General features: G+C 41.2%; 1 pseudogene; it reads right to left on the reverse strand.

The window, feature by feature from the left end:
- Window positions 1–1,522: 1,522 nt before the first annotated feature.
- Window positions 1,523–3,635, reverse strand: LOC129530222 (testis-specific chromodomain protein Y 1-like; annotated as a pseudogene).
- Between the last annotated feature and the right edge of the window lie 1,214 nt (window positions 3,636–4,849).

The raw sequence follows: 4,849 nt of genomic DNA on the forward strand, positions 1-4,849 counted from the left end.
GATGCAGAGAATCTTTTAGTCACATCATCATCAGCTTTTCCAGTTTTTACATCCAACCCTCCACATTCCTTACTACCCCTATAGGAAATGTCCAATGAATGAGGTGCCAGTAAAGTGCAAGTTTCTTTTTCATTACAGTACCTTAAACAAATAAAGTAAGACCTGGGGAAGTTTTCTGATGCATCAATAAATGTATAGAGCCTTTCTAAAATGTAGCCCTTTTTTTGGTCTTAAATGGGAAGATGTTACGTTATTGCTAAGCCAAAATCTTACTGCTTCTGACAAATAGCCCTACAGTCAACAGAAAGATGCTGGGCCAAAACGCATTTCTTCTATAGCATGTCATAGTAAATAAAAAGCAGTCAAAGAGAGAAAGAGTGAAGAAAAGACGAGATGCTAGTTTCCAGTAGAAAGAGAGACAGAGCCCTTTGAAAACCCTAATTTAAGTCATAGTGACCCCACAGATAAGAAAAAAAAAAGAAAAAAGTAAAAAGTAAAAAGAAAGCAGGACGTTGGCCCTTTAGATACCCCAGCTCTAAACCTTTCCCATGCCAGGGCTAGGATGACGTCTTTGGGTCTTTGCATTTTCTGTCATTTCTTCTTTTGTGGATGCCACTGCATTCTTCAGTGCCTGCAGAAGAGGAAGCTTGTGGTATGCCTGATTCACCTGCAGATTTGCAGGGAGCTGTCACCTGTACCAGCACCTGACCTGCTTACCTCATCACAGATAACAGGCAAAGCTGTGTGCAGTGGCTGGACTCAACCAGCACTCACTCATGCATCTGCCTCCATTCTGTGCCTGGTGCATCCATAGCAAAATGAAACCTAAACCCATAGTTTGAGCTGAGTGCAGCCTGTAAGATGGGTTTGTAAAATTAGACAAGCAGGCTTGCACAAAGGTGCCATCATCCACAGATATTCTTGGCTGGTGAAGTGACACCCTAGAGATCTTGTGACAAAGATGACATTCATCACCAGTGGCCAGTGGATTATTCAATTATGCCTATGTAATGGAGCCTCGATAAAAACCAACAAGACAGGGTTCATAGAGCTTTTGTGTAACTGAGCACATACAGTGTTCTAGAAAATGGTGTGCTCATAAAAAGAGACACTGATAATTGTAAAGGTCATACAAAGTGTAGGGGTGTTTGTTTTGAAAGAAGTTTCGGCCTTTAATAATGTGTCCAGAATTTTAACTTATTAACTAGAACATACACTAAAGTAACCTAAATCTGCACATTCCACACATTAGAACCTGGATATTTCCACCAAAATCATTCCATAATTCACTAATGTGGTGTAACAAGTTTTACTTTAGAGCGATAAAGTTTTCTTTTGTTAACTGGGTAAGAACTAGACATTTATAAAGGAAAAGAAAATCAAGCGATATCTCACCACCAATTCTAGTCATGTGCTCAGTTTAGGAGAATGATCGTCAGTGGATTTTGTGCCATAAGCATTTATTCTAAAAGATAAGTCTTTTATAATTGTGTGTCTCTGAAGCGTTTGTGCCACTATAAAGTCAAGGGCACCATCTCCAATAGTTCTGTGTCTTTCTGGGAGGGAAGCTAAGGCTGCTTTATATCCCAATAGGGGTATTCTAGGATATAAAAATACGACAAAATCAACATTATTACAGGATTCTCTGTCATAAACATCTAATAAAACACAACTCTGGTCTTATGTATAGCAGTAGCCATAGATACATATTAGAGCTTGCAAGAAGAGTCTAGTACGCAACAGTCTGTTTTTATATTTGGGCTTAGGTGTGCATAAAATAATCACATTTGGGCAAAGAAGCTGTTTTGTTACTCCTTGTAAAGCTACAGTGCTTAAAAATGATGTGATAATTTAAATACATAGCTTGGACATTTCCAGTTCTGTTTCCAAGCCTTAGCTATGGGTGAAATTGTTTTGGGCTATGAAGATGGATTAGGGCATCTTGCAACTCCTGATGCATTTGGTGCCCCTTAGTTCTTGTGTCCTGAGCAGACAGACTGACAATTAAAACTCATCAATTTTATTTTCAACATACTTTAACCTGGATTCTATCCCTTGGGCTGAGCTCCAGATCTTCCTCAGCACCTCACACTCTCTCTCATTGGCCTGTTCCAACTCCAACTTAATATTACAGTGAACAAGGGCCTTACATTCTTCCAGTACAATTGGATTGTATGAGGCAAGCTCCTTAATTTGAATCATAACCTCTTGGGTGAAAGTCCCAGTCAAAAATACCTGAGAGACCAGGCCTTTGGTGCATGCCTCCAGTGCTGTCAGCTTTCACCCAGCAATTAACATTTCATTGGCAGATGCTTTACCCATCATTTTGGGGAATGTAATAGAAGAACAGCCATCTGGACTCTGTCCAAAGGTCGTATAAGGGGTTTGGAACCAAGGCTTTTCATTAGCCCACACGAGATCACAAAGAGGCAGGATGGATGCACCTAGTCCAATGGCAGGGCCATTGACTGATACAACAATAGGCTTTTTAAATTGAATAAAAAATCCAGTATTCACAAAGTTCTTGATGGTGTCCACCATTTCAAGGCTTGCTCTGTTTCTGTCGTTCCTTAAGTGCTTCACAAAGTACCCAAAATCAAGACAGCAGCAAAAGACACTTCCAGCTGCACTGAACAGCATGAGCTTGCTGTCATCTGCAGCAGTGCTATTCAGAGCATTAACCATTTGTTTAATTACTTCTGTATTCAGTGCATTTTTTTCTGTCGATCTAGTTGATAGCACTATCTGGGTGAATCCAACCTCTTTCTTCACTACAATGTCTCTGTATGTGCTGGCACTTTCTGTTAGCCTTATGGTGAAGTGCATCTTCTTGACAAAAGGCTGGTCTCTGCTGTCATCAGTAATATTTCTTTGCCCACCTTTCACTCTTGGAACTGAGGTATGCATGTCTGTTGTCCCATTGGCTGCTAATGGATCTATTAATACCACTATACCTTTTCGGGTAGCTGAACCTGTGGCCATGGAAGCAGTAACTGAGCCAGACATCTGTGACATTAGTGGGTGTATCTGAGTCCTGTTCTGTATTCCAGTCTGTTCTGCACCAGGACTTGACAAAGGGTCCCGGAGGAGTTTCCCTTCTGTCACCTTGAAGACCACCGTGTCCTGCTGATCTGCTGCAATAGGGTCCAGTTTCTCAAGTTTCTGAAAGCCACTCACAGTTTTCTTGTGGTTAAAGGGGTGTCAGGTGCAAGGGTCTCGATAGTTGAATTTATTATCTCCATATTCCTTGTGTTGGAGAGAATTGAAGCTGCCTTTCTCCTAACGTTCTTGCTGGCAGCAAATAACTTGCGGTTTTTGGACCTGTGGTGTTTATCAGTCACTAGCGTTTTAGGAGAGTTCTTAGAATAGTTTGCTTTTGTAGATCTGGAAGTTCTTCTTCTGGCATTGTTTGAAAAAATCCTACTGGTTGTAGTCCATGTGAGTTTTTTCTGTTTTTCAGTCTGTCGTCTATGAAAATCAGGTACGCATTTTTCACAGTTCATGAGGTGCTGCTCTGGGTCCCAGGTGTCATCCTGGTTGTCATAACCTTTCCACCGAACCAAATACTCTGTATTCCCATTTTTATCCTGTCTTTTGTCAACAATAGTTTCAACCTCAAACTCCTGGGAAGCCATGAGGAAAGACACGGGATTGGAACAGTTGCTGTGCCACCTTTGTTTCAGTTGCGTCTCCACATAGACACTTCTTTCTGTCTCCAGCTCTTCACCAGGTTCTGTGTATGGATGAACCTCTTCTATTTGGTCACCACTGGTGTAGTGAAAATTGTGCGAAATAGCAGCTATGCCATGTGACTGAACCTCTCCACACTTACTGCCTGGTGGGACAGCTTGGGCTTTGTCTCACGGTGCGTGACAGCTTGCTCAGTAGCCTCAGTTAAGAGTAGCTAAATCCACAGCCCCAACCCTCTGGTGTAGTACAGAAAGCTTTCTTCCTGCCTGTTACTCTTTTGTGTTTCTTTGTTTAGTTGTGGTTGCTATGACGATTATATGGAACATTCTAATGTTGTAACATTTTTAAAGTTACACTAGCTTACCTTCAGTAACATACAAAGCCTTTACTCCCGTATAATGTACCTCCATTATTTCACTTACTGAGTTCTCAAAATTATATCTTTATTCATTTTATGTCAAAAACACGAATTAGTGGTAGTTTTTTTACTAAATATATTTGTGTTTTAAGTTATGTGGAGGACAAATTGTGGAGGTGCACATTGTTAATTGTTCTTTTCGTTTTGTTTTGTTTTGAGATGGAGTCTCGCCCTGTCAACCAGGCTGGAGTGCAGTGGTGCAATCTCGGCTCACTACAAGCTCCGCCTCCCGGATTCACGCCATTCTCCTGTCGCAGCCTCCCAAGTAACTGAGACTACAGGCACCTGCCACCTGGCCCGGCGAATTTTTTTGTATTTTTCGTAGAGACGGGGTTTCACCGTGTCAGCCAGGATTGTCTCGATCTCCTGACCTCGTGATCCACGCACCTCAGTCTCACAAAATGCTGGGATTACAGACGTGAGCCACTGCGCCCGGCCAAATTTTTTATCTTACATATTTGTTCATGTATTTATCTTTACCTTAATCTTTGTTTGTTCATAGTGCTTTTGAGTGTTCTGTCCATTCTACCCTGAAGTACTCCATAAGAAATTTCTTAAAGGGTAGTCTACTTGTAAAAGGTGCCAGTTTTTATTTGGGAATGCCAGAATTTGTTCCTCACCTTTGATGGACAGTTTGGTGGATCATAATGTTTAGGTTTGACAGTTTTTTCTGACATCACTTGGAATATATTAGGCTACTGCTTTCTATCGTTTTAGTTTTCAGATAAGAAATCTACTGCT

The sequence above is a fragment of the Gorilla gorilla genome, chromosome Y (genome assembly GCF_029281585.2).
Source record: "Gorilla gorilla gorilla isolate KB3781 chromosome Y, NHGRI_mGorGor1-v2.1_pri, whole genome shotgun sequence".
Classification (NCBI taxonomy): domain Eukaryota; kingdom Metazoa; phylum Chordata; class Mammalia; order Primates; family Hominidae; genus Gorilla; species Gorilla gorilla.